This window comes from Linepithema humile, chromosome 3 (assembly GCF_040581485.1).
Source record: "Linepithema humile isolate Giens D197 chromosome 3, Lhum_UNIL_v1.0, whole genome shotgun sequence".
NCBI lineage: Eukaryota > Metazoa > Arthropoda > Insecta > Hymenoptera > Formicidae > Linepithema > Linepithema humile.
This window is the reverse complement of record NC_090130.1, coordinates 18280830-18297206: the sequence shown is the minus strand read 5'-3', so window position 1 is coordinate 18297206 and position 16377 is coordinate 18280830. Positions and strand designations below refer to the sequence as shown.

The 16377-nt window shown below is 35.7% G+C and overlaps 1 pseudogene; it reads left to right on the top strand.

The window, feature by feature from the left end:
* LOC105669193 (glutamate receptor ionotropic, kainate 2-like) overlaps positions 1-8022 on the top strand; it is a 51087-nt pseudogene extending 43065 nt beyond the window's left edge.
* The last annotated feature ends 8355 nt before the right edge of the window (positions 8023-16377 follow it).

Below are 16377 nucleotides of genomic sequence, written 5' to 3'. Positions count from 1 at the left end.
GTTTTTAAGTTTGCGTCTTTTAAATATGTATATTTATTTTCGCAAAACTTGCACTGTGCTTCAAAATCCGATAGTTTTACATAATATTCCCACACATGTTTTCTATTTGCAATTTTTAGTGATGTAGACATTATGTCCGTTTGAAGTGACTAGACGCGTGTAACTGAATACGATGAACTGACAAGAACTGCTACAAGGACCTTTCTGTCGATGAGTAGAGAACGAAAGAAGACGCTTAATTACTTTCCATTTAAATGTAAATATTGATACGTCGGTCAAATCTAGCTAACAATGATTAAAACACGCGTTATATCTCATGCCGAGTATGTATACACGGAGGAAATTTTATATCAAAAATTACTATGTACGACATTAACCGCGGACCACGAAGCTGCAAACCAAAAACTTTTACTATTTTTCACATGTGAAAAACATAATAAAAATTTTTATAATTTCTTCATGGTTTGCGGCTACTAACGTACATAGTAATTTTTTATATAAAATTTTCTACGTGTATTAATAACATCTCAGCAAAATAGACGTTACAGTGCGTATCTTTTATACGAATATTTTGTAAGAAATAATGCACATATAATATATTATTTATATATATTAAATATAATTATTTTCAAATTATGGCTATATCTGAGAAATTGATATAACTATATCAAGAAAACGCGTATTTTTTTTATTATTTGTACTGCATTAAATATAATTGATATATTGATTGCAGTAGTAAATAGATATGATTGACTCAATAGATATCGCATAAAAATTATTATGTGAATGCATTTAACTATTTGTTTTTTGATATGGCATTATCGTTGACTTTCTTTATAAAATTGTCCCGATTTATTGGTTTAAATTTCGTATTACATTATTCTATTTTTATTTGCTCAATAATAAAAGTTTTTAATGTGCTTTAATTTGCTTTATTTTAATTTTAAATATTTCTATTAAAATAAAGATTATTTAATATTTTAATATTTTTTATTTTAATTATTTTAATTATTTTTTATTTTAATATTTTAATATTTTCTTCTGTTTGAATATTGTTATTAAAACGCACTTTGACAGTTATTTGTCTGTGTGCAAAATAATGTCGGCATTTTTAATAATATAAAATATATTGAGTGAAGGCAAAAGTTATGTTAAGTTATGTATTGCATATGTAATTACTTAATCAGTTTAGATGACAGAAACAGAATATATATCTGTATTGTTTGTGAACTTTAAAAAGAAAGTTTCTCTAAAGCGCCTATCTATATAAGATCAATCACGTGTTAGATCATGCAATGAATAACATTTAGCAATGGTACCTAAATTTTTCAGAAGCTATTGTTAGAACATTACTGCTATAAATTCTGTATGTGACAAACAATGTTTTCACAGATACGAAAAATAGCGATACATTCTTGTTGCGATATCTAGAAATCTAACTACATCAGCAAAATATTTTTTTGAGTGTATTTAACATAAGTTTTGTTATTCACGTGTAAAAATGTATAAAAATTACTTAAACTTGTGATTAGATTATTACATAAATGTATAGTGTAGAATAATTCGATAATAAATTTTTATCAAATCAAGCATTACTTTTTGTAATATGTTTTTGATAAAGCAATTATTTGTCTTTCAGGCTACGAGCACACGTATCGTGGGCGGCATATGGTGGTTCTTCACTTTGATCATCATCTCGTCGTACACCGCAAATCTAGCAGCTTTCCTCACAGTGGAAAGAATGATCACGCCGATAGAGAACGCCGAAGATCTCGCCAGTCAGACCGATATCGCATACGGAACTCTCGATAGTGGAAGCACCATGATTTTCTTTAGGGTGATTAATGTGTTTTATCATCTATTCTGAATTGATGGAGGCTAGAATTAATACATTTGTGTATAGTATTATTCTGTATACCATTTATATAAAAATTTAATTTATGAATGGTTGCGTAAAATATTTTAGATCTCGAAAATCACTACAATAAATCACTAGTCGTCTTGTTAGTTTTATTAGTATAATAATTTCTTATATGCATTTTTATAATATGCAACATATTATTAACAACAGCATTTTTAATCGGATTCATAAAACCATGTGATTATTTCTGATATAATTCTAAGCTACAAAAAAATGAAACTCTTTCTTTTCTGTAATAAAAAATGTTAAAAAAGTATATTTTTTAAGTGGCGCAAGAGTTATAGCTTGTTCAGCTTGTATGCAGATCGGCCCTATTGTATACTAATATTCCTTTTATCGCAAGTTTGTGTCAAATTTATGGCCCGTTGATATTGAGCAATTATAGCGCGATGTAGTTGCGCGATCGATACAAAGGTAATTATTTTGCAATTATTATGATAATCACTTCTGTTCGCATAAAGATGGGAGAAGAGTTATCACGTTTCGTCTTCCGCGCCAGTTTAAAGAGAAACTTTCTTTAGCAGTTAATTATAAAATAATATTTGCCGATCTATGTGACAACACACGATATTACAATAATGTTACAATGACAAATATTATAATGAATGCACAATTTGTGTTTGTACATTTAAAATTCTACCTTAAGGATTCACGATTGATCGAAACGTACAAGAAAATGTGGCGTTTCATGGAGAACAAGAAGCCTTCGGTATTTGTTCCGACTTACGAGGAGGGTATTCAGCGAGTTCTTCAAGGCGACTACGCCTTTTTAATGGAATCGACCATGCTGGATTATATCGTCCAGAGAGACTGCAACCTCACGCAAATCGGCGGTCTTTTGGACACCAAGGGATATGGAATTGCCACGCCCATGGGTGAGTAAGCGATCAGTTTTCGATCATTCGGCATTTATTTTTATCCCGAAAATTTTTATCCCTATCTTTTATATTGCAATCTATAAGCCTATTAATCGATATTGATATTTTTTTTTAATCCTGTTATTTTTAGCGAGCCGTTTATAATCGACAACTTGTTCCAAAAAAGTTTTCAATCTAATTCGCTATTTGCCAATTTATTTTTATTTTCAGATATAAAGAGAAAAAGGTCTGCTATTTTCAATATTTATACCATGTGTTTAAACAGTTTTAAAAATAATTTGTTTATATTTGATGTTAAATAATACACGAATAAAGCGAATAGCGTAATTTTAGTTCCCAGTAGACAAATCTTATAAATTACTCACTACGTTTATCGCGCAATGGCGTTCACGTCTCCCGAAAAATTCCGCAGGCTCGCCATGGAGGGACAAAATATCTCTGGCAATTCTGGAATTGCAAGAGTAGGGCGAAATTCAGATGTTGTATGACAAATGGTGGAAGAGTCCCGGGGATACTTGCATGAAGACGGAAAAGGGAAAGGAGAGCAAAGCCAACGCTCTAGGCGTCGACAACATAGGTGAGCGCTTCTCCCCCAGAATAGTACATAAGGTCTAAATTATACGCGCCATGAGTTCCGTCGTAAAGTCATAACTTAAAGACGCCTTGTTATCGTCGCGAGCATCTTTTATTATCGTCATTACCTTATTATTCTTGCAAAAATGCCCGTTGGGCATAAATTTTTCTGCAAAAAGCACCGCGCGCTCTTCGATCAATTATTCCATTAACTTTGCCCAACTTTTCCAATAACTGCAAATTTAATTGCGCATTTTTTAGAGACATTTTGCAGTTGACTATTGGAAGGTTTGAGTATAAAAAGCTCGTTTTAATCAATCCTAAAAATTCTATCAGTTACAAATTAATATTTAGATTACAGCTGTAAATTCTTTACTGCGAAATCTTTAAATCAGCATTTTGCCTCGTTCATTTTTGCACAATTGTTCAAGTTACGATTTATATAAATATAAATTAACGGACTTTTATTTCTGCACCGGTATTAAATATATCTCACGCGTTTGCCTAAGAATTTGTATGCTTTATTCCTTTTCAGGAGGAGTCTTCGTGGTCTTACTTTGCGGTTTGGCGTTTGCCGTGCTCATAGCGATTTTCGAGTTCTGCTACAATTCAAGGAGAAATGCATCGGCAGAACGGGTGAGTGCATCGACCTCAAAAACTAGCTCTGAAATATATTTCAATAAATCGTCGGTACATTCACATTGCACGATTCCATTCGCCGGCATCGGAATTTAAATTCGCGACTTTCTGAGTTCAACTTTCAAGCTACTCTTATTGAAAAGAATAAGAAGCTTTTCTATGTAACATTTTCTTAAATTATCGCAGGTGGCTTAAAAATCATGACAACTATTCTGTACATCGTAGCGAAAGAGAAAGCGAAAAGATTGTGTTTTAATTTCCGAAAATACATCTATTCAGGCAGATGATCGATTTGCTAGCCGGACACGATTTAAAGATACGCATGATCATAGATATAAGCATTGCATGACATTCTCTGAATTTTGTTTCATTGCTATACTACGGATTTCGTCGTATCAGCATGAGCTCATCGTCCATTGAAGCATGCCGCTTGACTGTAAGTATCTCAAATCCGATTGCGAACAAAGATCCGTTCCGCCAACGAAGAAACTTTTTACGAATTTGCCTGCTTCAGCAGAACTTCACAATTTCTTTATAATAATTATTTTTATATTACATGCTCTGCAAATCAATGCTGCTAATAATTTTTTTGTATGCCATATATAATACACAAGATGTCTCAGTACTAACAGAAAGTAGAGTTTCGAGTTAATTCTCCTTTTAATGAAAATTTCGAAAAAAATCAATGAAACCATGATTCTTAAAATAATAAATTAATTTGAGGCAAATTTAACGTTTTAAGAATTGGATCTCAATTTAAAGTAAAATCTAGTAAAAGCAAATTAGATGGCAATGAACATCTTGTTACTTATTTTCTATTTTTTTTTCATGTTTCTTTAATAACTTATTGTTCAATAATTTCAAAAATTTTATGAAAGATAACATCATATTTGTGCATTTCTTGCTTTAATATCATGTACATACATCATGATAGATCTTAATGTGTTTTCTTTTCTAATTTTATTCTTTTCAATAACAACGTCAATATATACGAATATTATATTATTATGCGTTGCCGATATAGCAAAGGCCTCCGATTCCTCCGACGCCCACCTCCGGCTCTCTGCAGGGAATTTCCCAGGCCGTGCAACAACAGCAGCAGCAACAGCAACAACAGTGCCAGCATCAACATCAGCATCAACAGCAGCAACAGTCGAATCAACAGCAAGAGTCACTCTGCTCGGAGATGGCACGCGAATTATGCCGTGCCTTACGCTGCCACGCATCGTCTCGACGACGACGTACCTGCGATAAATGCTCTACGCACGTGATCGGCTACCCGCCGGATAATCCCACTGCTACCCCCATAAACGGGATGAGGTCCCAGGTAAAAGTTCCCTTCTCGCTCGTTAATCAAGTCGAGTCATTCTATATATAAGTCAGTTTAATCAATCAAATCGCCTCTTTTCTCTGCAAACTTCTTTAATAAAACATAAGAAAAATAATTTACTTTTTTATTCAATGAATAGAAAACTTATACATATATGTTTTTTATATATAAATTAGAGCATAATATTTAATGTTATAATATACATTTTGATTCACTTTTATGCCTTAGTATCTTATATTATAATATTTAGTAAGTCTAGAGCTTTATTGTAATGCATTGAAATCTCATACTTTAAAGAAAGAAACAGTTTGGAATGTCAAAATGCATTTTATTCATTTTTATGCTTTAGAATGTTATATAAAATATAGATATATTGTTACTTAAATATTAAATGCATTTATTTTTAATATTAGATCTGTAAACCATTTATTCAAAATAAATGTATAAAAATTTTCCGAATGCGTAAATTCTATCATACAAAACTTGCGGCTGTATTTATCCGAAATCGACTTCATCGCATTACGTCATAATTTCACTCGGAGAAATTTCCCTCCCTCCGGCATATCGTTATTCTGTTACATTTTATATTCACCGAGCTTTCATACTTCCATGTTCATTAAACTCATAATTACATTCAAATGTTCTTTAATTAACAGTGTATTCGGTGAGTGGATTTATTTCCCGTTAGGACAGACACGAAATTTATTATCTCTTCATTCTTCCCTAGCGTATAATTCAATATTACGAAGTAGAAATTTTATCGGCGAGCAATTAAAGGATTAACAAAATTTCATTGAATTTTGTTAACAGCGTTTCGTTAGCCGCACTGCTTTAGCGATTAATGCGATTAGTTACGGTAATTGCTGTTGAAATACTGGCCTATCGATTATAGAGTTACAGAACCGGCAACAAGTTTCAAAAACATTAATAAATGGTTTATTATGAATTAAATTAAATATGTCAAATAAATTAAATAAGCTAAATAAAGTTCAATTAAGTTATGTATAATAATAAGATAATACTCACATGATTAAATATTAATTTAATTATTATTTAATGTTAAATAGAGTGGTATTTATATCTCAAAACATTATATAATTAGGAAGGACAAAAATATACTGATGATATTATGATATTATGTTAAAATTTTTGATTTTTCAATCGGTTATTTATTTTTATAATTTTTGAAAGATATAATGCCGCAGTACGCTAATTATTATTGTTTCAAACTTTACAGAGAAGCAGCCTGGCCGTAGTCGAACTGCCTCCACACATCCACATGCATCATCACGCACCGCCGCACGATTATGACGGCAATTAGAAGAATATTTCCAGCAAGGCAAATCATGACATTAGTTGTAACCCAAGAATAAGTACAAAGCGTATCACGCGTCATGAAAAGCAGTTATAATCGATTCGTTGATAGACAATGTCGAATGCATCGCCATTCACTTAGAAAAGTTTGCACAATATTAATAAACGTTAAAACGTTTTGTCGTCGATATGCGCGAAAAGAGCTTAAAACACATTTGTAAATCCATATGCGCTGCTTTTTCGCACTTTTGATAATCTCGGCGAAATCGACGCGACATTGGTCGATAAAGCGATATAATGGCAGCTCTGAAATGATTTTTCTCGACCGCAAATTTTGTACGATTAATCAATCAAATTCATCAATTAATCAAAACAGTTATAATTGTTCTTAGGTAGAATGCCGCTTTATTAAAATATGTCGCGATACCATGATCCAACATCACCAGGATACTGAAAAAATCTTAAATTAAAAAATTGCAGCGAATCCATGTACATATATTAATTTCCGATCGTGCCGAAGGAAATTTCCTTCGACGTGATTTGAGCAAGATCGATGTTATAACGGCGACTTAAATACTTTAAAAGCACTTAACGCTGTTTCTCAACAAGTTTTAACACCAAATTGAATATTTTGCGTAAATGGACTGTAAATTGATTTATTTCCAAAATCATTTTTTCATCGAAATTAATATCACTATAAATGCAAGTGCAATTTATTAAAAAAATTTATAGAGTACAAGACAAACGTGTGTGAAAATTATTCATTCTCTATTCCTCTTTTTAAAAATTGTAAAAATTTGGTGAAATAATTTTCCCTGAAGATTTTATCTTTACAGTCCTTATTTATGTCAAGTTTTCAATTTTTGCGGAACGATCGCTTCGAGATAGCGATTATGGCACTAGACCCAATTTTACTTCAACTGATACGATATCAGTTCAATTAAGAGAGTAGTACGCTGAACCTACAGATAGACGATGAACAATCCTTCCGTCCTACATCCAGAGAACTGAACCATCTAATGTAATCTACGATGCCGATCACCGATATCCTCGCCATCGAGCACGTTCACACTACTCTCACACGAGATCCAAAAGCGTTCCATGCACAGAACAATATTTGAGTATACGCCCTAAATGAGTTCTCTGTCTACGAGGCTGCCTAAAATGTAAGGTGTGTACTTGCAAAGTCTGTAAATATTGCCGCAAAAAAAGTCAGCAATGAAGTTCGTATCGGGAGTATTTTATGCAAAAGTGGACGAGTGAGAAATTGTTAGTGCTAATCGAGTACAATTTAGATGTTTGGTGTAATGTAATGTGTGCTGTAATATGCTGATAGTCGGCGAATAAATGTAAGATGAGAGAACAGACATCATTGTTTTCCTTCTAAATCTCTACATCAGTTATTAATTGGAAATTTATAATTTAAAAAATAATGAAAATTAGAAGAAAATAACGTCATATTAATTCTATTTTTAAATAAATTCTAATAGAAACATTCTAATAAAAAATATATTTTGTAAATATGTATATACAATATATATATTATTTAACTAAATATAAAATAACAATTATTTAAAGATTTTGGTTTTTATATTTAAAATTAAATTATATTTTTATAAGTAATATTTAAATTAAATGCATAACTACTTAATATAATTATCAATTTTTATGATAGTCTGCACAGTTTAGTGTCATAAAAAAAATCTTCGTAAAAAAATACGTCTGCCTTGATATCGACTTGTATTACTTGCTTATATTACTCGGTAAGTATCATTAAATTTTAGCGCGGTAATTAAACAAATCCACAGCTCCACGCCTTTCTGTTTGGGCTGATCTTAATTATATTAAAATACTCTCAAAGTATTCTGAAATAATTCATATGTCTTGTTTAAAATTGCTAGAAATAATTAAAATTAGAAAATTAAAAAAAAGAACGACAGGAATAAATTGCAAGCTCTTAAATCTTCTTATATCGCTGAAAAGTAGCGTTTCAGATGAGTCTTAGGGTACAAAATGCAGGAACTACTCTGAATTGCGTTTTTTTTTTATATAACATCATTTATTAAGGGATAAAATAAATGACAAATAACATATCACTTATATGAAACTATAATATTTCTTAATGTTCATTATTCGTTATGATATAAAAGAAATCACATCACATACGACCCCCCAGCTTTGCCGCGTGCACAGCGACATACGCTCGAATCTTCGCGTTCAATATACGACAAAACCGACAACCTGCGTTTATCGCTAAGAACGCGCATACAGTGGGAACTGAAATTTCACGGAATTCTCAACTGGACCTCGAGGGGTCGCGAGAACTCGCGTCGGTCTATGATAAGATTAGGCTACGACCGCGACGCTTAATCAAATCAAGATGACCGAGATGTTACGGCGAGCTTCGCCAGAGAGAAATTTTTTCTGATCGAAATTGTTCCCACAATCTCTTCCTCGTCGATGAAATCAATGGATTTGTTATATCGAGGAACATTTCTTAATCACGACATCACTATTTCGGAGATTAAATAACAAGCACAAGAAAAAGTTTCTTCTCTTATCAATGCTTTCAAACGCCAGTCGTCTCCGAAATATCGATGCGTGATTAAAGAATATCTTCAACGACAGTAATCCGCTTAATCGTTAGGGGGGCCTGGTCAAATCACTTGTAATTATCACACAATCATTCCTGATACGGTGGCATGTACTATTTTAATATGCTTTTTGTGACTTTCGGAGGTGGACTCTCGGCTGTGCACAATCTGTGCATTTTTCTTTTCTCTCTCTCTCTCTCTCTCTCTCTCTCTCTCTCTCTCTCTCTCTCTCTCTCTCTCTCTCTCTCTCTCTCTCTCTCTCTCTCTCTCTCTCTCTCTCTCTCTCTCTCTCTCTCTCTCTCTCTCTCTCTCTCTCTCTCTCTCTCTCTCTCTCTCTCTCTCTCTCTCTCTCTCTCTCTCTCTCTCTCTCTCTCTCTCTCTCTCTCTCTCTCTCTCTCTCTCTCTCTCTCTCTCTCTCTCTCTCTCTCTCTCTCTCTCTCTCTCTCCCCCTCTCTCTCTCCCTCTCTCTCTCTCTCTTTCTCTCTCTCTCTCTCTCTCTCTCTCTCTCACACACTCTTTCTCGCTCTGTCACACACACTTATTTTTTTCTGTTGAGAGCTTGAATTCGCTCAAGACGGTTGGACGACGAGTTTACAGCTGATTCAATATCTATATACACATATATTTTCCTTTTTCTTTATTTCTTAAAAATTCTCTCCGCCGCACGCGCACCTTCTCGCTCCGCTCTCTATCAATTTTCTCTTTTTCTCTGTGGTCGTCCACCTCCAGGATTCTCACTATATACCTTACCGAAGCGTCAACTCGACTCAAAATTTCGACACGCCCTACCTCGCTTTTTCAAGAAGCAGAGAGAAACAGAGGCAAGAACGAGACGCACAATCAGACAATGGAACGCGACTGAGGAATCCTTGTGCTTTTCTAATCTACACGGATAATATCAGGAGTACAAATTAGTTCGGTCCGTTTTTCAAAAGATAGCTCTGGCTGTTGTGAATGGTTCATAGTGACAGCAGATTTTGGCGGTTTCAGAGAGGTTAGACATCTGCTAATAATATTCAGTTTATATCGCTTTGAGTTTCATACAAAAACCTTGATTTTTACTGTGTTCGAAATGTCGAATTTTGTGCTAACCAAGCAGCATTTGCGGGAGGTTTTAATTTTCTGCTTTAATTGGAAGAAAAGTGCAGCTGAAGCCCATCGAATGCTTGTCGAAGTTTATGGTGACACTGCTCCAACTGATAAATCATGTAGGGAATGGTTTCGACGTTTCAAGGATGGAGATTTCAGCGTTGAAGACAAGCCTCGCTCTGGACAGCCAAAAAAATTCGAAGACAAAGAATTAGAGGCATTACTCGAAGAAGATCAGAGTCAAACGCAAGAGGAGCTTGCAGGATCATTGGGAGTAACTCAACAAGCCGTTTCTGTACGATTGAGAGCCATGGGAATAATACAAAAACTAGGAAATTGGGTGCCTTATGAACTCAAACCGAGAGACGTTGAAAGGCGATTTTTCACTTGCGAGCTGCTGATTCAAAGGCAACAAAGAAAAGATTTTTTGCATCGGATTGTGACTGGAAATGAGAAGTGGATATTCTACGACAACCCCAAGAGGAAAAAATACTACGCTAAGCCCGGTCAATCGTTGCCATCGACCTCAACATCAACACCAAAGCCGAACATTCATGGTTCGAAGATCATGCTCTGTATTTGGTGGGACCAAAAGGGTGTTGTTTACTATGAGCTGCTGAAACCTGGCAATTCCATTACGGGCGATCGGTATCGGCTTCAATTGGTTCGTTTGAGCCGTGCATTGCGAGAAAAACGGCCGGAATACGAGCAAAGACATGATAAAGTTATTCTTCTTCATGACAACGCTCGGCCTCATGTCGCAAAAGTCGTAAAAAAATATTTGGAAACGCTCAAATGGGATGTTTTACCGCACCCGCCGTATTCTCCGGACATTGCTCCTTCTGATTACTGGTTGTTCCAAAAGATGCAGCACGATTTGGCAGGTCACCGGTTCACTTCTTTCGCAGAAATCGAAAATTGACTCCAAACTTGGATCGCCTCCAAAGACGAGTCATTTTTTCGAGATGGAATTCGAAAATTGGTTGAGAGATGGGAAAAAGTAGTAGCCAGCGATGGACAATACTTTAATTCATCTGTTCATTCATTTTGTTTTGAAATAAATGCATTTTTGAACACAAAAAAACGGACCGAACTAATTTGTACTCCTGATACAAACATTTAAAATGCATTTGAAAGACTTTTTGAACTTTCAGATGTTTAAGAGGCACCGTAAAGGTGTGAGTGGGCCTTTTAAGTATCTTTGGACCTCGCGGCAATTTTGTGCAAAAATTAGATCAGCACTCGGTGTCTGATTGTACTCTTGTCTACAGGAGAGCGTTCACTTGAACGCTGCACACGATTTCATTGCTCCTGCGCTAAAATCTCGGGGTTTTTCAGTTCTATTTCTTTCTCTTTCTCTCTGTCTCTCCCTCTATCTCATTCTTCTATCCGTGCCTCTCTCCTTAGAATTATCGCAAAATTATGATTTGCCTCAAAATGTGTGACTCGCCGCAGCAGCATTCGCACGCAGCTTCGACGAAGTTCTCATATTTAAGATAAAAAAAAAAAAGGTCAATGACGCGAAAGATATGGAGTAAGATGTTAAAAACGTTCCTTCGTTACAACGATAACTCTCTTTCTGTTTACAGATCGCGTATTCCTCCTTTCTCCTTTTGTCTCTCCTTCTCGCTTATTTTCCCTTTCTCGCGATTACTATATTATGAGATCAATCCGCGTACACAGCTATCGCGAACAAAGTTGAAAGTGAAAAAATAACTGAAAAGATATAATCAAGGCTTACAAACAACAGACTTGTTCAACAGACAAGATATAGGATAGACAAAGAGTCAAAGAGAAGGAAATAAAAAGAGATTTTAAAAGAAGGAAAAAGAAAAAAAAAGAGAAATAAATTTAGAAAAAGCAGAAAAAAACTGAATTCTATTTCCCAAGATCCACGTCGCGTCTCGTTTGGAGTACGATAAATAAATAAAATTTTGTATAAAATTTAGTTTTATGTGTATCATTGCTTTTATAAAATATGAAAAGCTGAAGTAGGTCTCGATATTGATGTAATTTTCGGCGAAGATATCGATTCTTGCGAAAACGATATCTTTCTCATTGATTACAAATTTTGAAAACACATATCGAAACCTGTATCAATACATACATTTACCCATTGCGAAGTAAAAAAGATCGGAATTGCATAAAATAATTATGAATGCCGGATGATATTGTGACTTATAAAATAAATGCAGGAAAAATTTTGTTCTCTCTACAAATATTCTAACGCGATCAAGTAAAACATCTTAAGATAAATCAAATAAAATACGTATGTGCGATAATATTTAAAACATATCGAAATCTGTGTTATAGAAGAATATTCTTTTTCTGATTGTGTTTCATTTAAATTAATTTATATATTCATATATAAACTTTGAGTGATTTCAAAATGTTTCTTTTATATCTCTGATTGTAACTGTGAAGTCTCGCGTCGTGATCCTAATTAGAAAATAATCTTTGAAAATTCAATGATCACGATGTTGCATTTCTTTCGACGATTCTCTATTAATAACTCGACAGATGATATATCAAAAGTACGAAAAAGAGAAGAGAGAAAAAGATGCATAGATAAAAAAAAAAAAAATGGAAAAAAGAAAAAGAGAAGTAGAGCTCGAAGCGAAATAATTAAAAAAAAAAGGGAGAGAAAAAAAATTGAAAATACTGTCGTTAGCGCGACAAACTGCGAGCGTTTGCCGCATCGGGTCACAAAATCGCTTTTTCCTCGCCATCCTGTTCTCTCGTGAACAATGGCAAGGGCACAATACACAAAATAAAGTGAGAAAAAGTTCGATCGCCAAAAAGTTTTGGTTCCGCCGACTCGGCTATTCCGCTTTGGCGAGACGAGCTCTAAGCGATGATCGTAAAAGACGCGTTTTTTTTGTATTTTAAACTCCCGGAGTGATATGTAGAGATGTTGTTGAAGGAAAAAAAAAGACGCGTCACTCTGTTGGTCGAAAGGACTCGCTGTTACTATCCATTGGTTCCGCATTGTTCGAACGATCCGCGTACACATGTGTGCGTATAGGCTGCATACATTGTACTCTGGAACGCGATTTTACAACGCCAGAATAAATCTGCCTGCGAGATGTCATAAGAACTGTCATTCAGCTTTGCTTCTGACAGGCAAAGAGATAAATAGGATCGGAACCGGCGTAATCTCGGCAAACCTATGTTTTGACATTGTAGAGGCGAATCTAATTTTGATGATATTTCTTCCGGACGATTAATTCAAGAAAGGGAAGCGTGGGATTAATTGAAAAATGAAAGGAAAAGTTTTCGTAAAATAATGCGAGCGGCACATTTCTAAAATTTCGCTTGGAAGTCTATTATTTTGTAAAAAGGACTACTTGATATAGCGTTATATTAAAAATTATATATTTTATGCGTATATATATAAAATATATATTATATATAAATTCTGTATTTACATATAATATATATATATATGTGTTAAATTTGGTATTCATATCAAATAAAACTTATATTTCTGTGCCTACTCAAAACTCGAAATGCCGTAACTCACCGAAATTACACGAGTTTCAATTTCTGGCGTGTCTTTTTGCTCACTGTGCGTCGATTTGTGGCCGACAGTTCGCCAAATTAAGACCGCGGGATTGTCGGAGAACGAATGTCGTGTTCCAAAGTACCGATATTTTGTCGCCGGACACACATTGAATAAATCAATGATTTGTATACGCACACAAACGTACACATAACGCAAACGCGCTTACACACACGCGCGCGCGCGCGCGCACACACACACACATACACAATTATATAATAAGGAGACACCATAATTACAAACGCTACACGTAGAATCATCAAACTTCCGGTTAAGGACGCATATTATACGCGCAACGCCATGCACACAGTCTCTCTCGCTCTCCTCTGTCTTTCTCTTCCTCCTCCTCTTCTCTTCTCTCCCTCTCACTCTCTTCTCTCTCGCCGAGTTAATCGTATATATTTTTTTATGTGTATGTGTGTTATACATATATATAGATATATGCGATCACAGAACACGTATAATTCGCGTGTAATGGTTGTGCCACGTTCTCCATCTGCTCTGTGTGTGTGTGTGTATATATGTTTGTATGTATGTATGTGTGTTTTTATGTGTATTATGTTTGTGTATGTACCTTACGATCTATTATAAGGATTTGATTTTAAACAGCCTCTCCTCCATCCTACTCGCACGCAACGCTTTGACGCCGAGTGAACGGCGTCCTCGCTGCTGTCGCAACGATCGCAATCAATCGCCGAGAAAAGGGACAGGGTTCCGTCAGTCGTGCGTCGCATCCGCCATCGCTCTATTAAATTCCCCCTCCCCCCACTCTCTCTCTTTTTTTTCTTTCTCTTCCTCTCTATAGTGTTTTATTAGAACGCTACGACGAAGGCATGAAAATTCGTTGATAAGCGCGTGATGCCGCACGAGAGATTTGGTGTTCTCATGGTGGTCGGTCAGTTCTCGCGGTAGCGTTTCGTCGCACACGCACGACTCGGATGATCCCGACTTAAGGCTCTCCAAAGCCACCCTTTTCTCTTCATCAAAAATGTAAGCCATATCGCACAGGGCGCATAAAAACGATTTTTTTCTTTCTTCCTTTGTCTGAGACGACAATCAAATTTCCCTCCTCCAGTAAGCTTGTCGCAAACGCGACACGTTCGCGATGCGGAAGCAGAGATCCACGCCTTTGTCATTCCCATGAATTTTGCAGTAAACCCGTCTCTCTTCCGCATCGCTTCGCGCCGACTTTAACCCCTCCCATTGCCGCGATGAATGTTAATCCAGAAAAGCAATTTACTCGAAACACAGATTAAAGTTTAAATGGCGAAAGGGTTAAAGCGAGTTTGCGACGCTCTCGCGTGTTCCGACGAATGACAGCGGCGCGTCATCCCCGCGGTAAATAAACACAGCCGATAGGCATTGCTTCTCTCAGCGATCGCGTGCGTGTGCCGGAGTGTGCGCATGCTGCACGCGCACGCACGCACGCGACCATGGATCGTCCTACAATCTAAGGTTTGCTCGACACACGCGTAATGACAAATGGTGGATAGATACAATTTTTATGTTAGCTTTCACGTTTTACAATCCGAGTCGAAATTTTATTCCTAATTTCAACCTCTACTTTTACACGTTTTACGGATTCTGGAGGATTTTTATGGGTTTCATTTATATGAGGTCTGTCCGGAAAGTATCCGACCTTGGCTCGTACAGACGAGTTGCAACATCCTTCAAAGTAGTCCCCATTTGACTCAACAAGCCTCTTCCAACGATATTTCCACTTTTCAAAACAACCTTGAAAGCCAGCTTTCAGAATATCCTTAAGCGCATTCGTCGCATTTTTTTTTGTATGGTGTCAACATCATCAAACCGCTCACCTTTTTAATGGTATTTTCAACTTTTGGAAGAGCCAAAAGTCACATAGAGCTATATCTGGGCTGTATGAACGTTGACGAACCTGTGCAATGTGGTGTTTTGTTAAATATTGTTGAACTAACATGAACTAAATGCGATGAATGTGCTCGTTGCTCAACGCGCTCCGTCATTTTCAGCGATCGAAAGATCGAAAAATGTGACGAACACGATAATGGGGTGTACAAATAAAGGCATGCTGCTTGTATACTAAAGATCACATGGCCTTAGAACTGGCTAGGGACGCTCGTGAGGCTTCACTCGTTACACTAATGGCGCTTGGGCGCCATTGCGCGAAGCTAAGTCGGATACTTTGAGACAGACCTCGTATAAAAACATGTATGTATCGTATTGTATTTGCTCCTATTTTGTTGCTCAAATAGGCAGTAAACGAACTGTTTCCCATTATGAGGTTTAAAAGAGGAATTTCGGTACGCTCTGTATATCTAAATTTGGATTTCCTAGAATAGAAGTAAGGAATGATAAGTTTTGTTCTAAGAGATCTTTAACTGTAGTCCAATTGGTACACTTTCTATTAGGGATGCACCGAATAGTGATTTTACCGGATAGCCGGATATAGGATAAACGTATACTCTCGCGACTGGATACCGGATAATCCGTCTGGA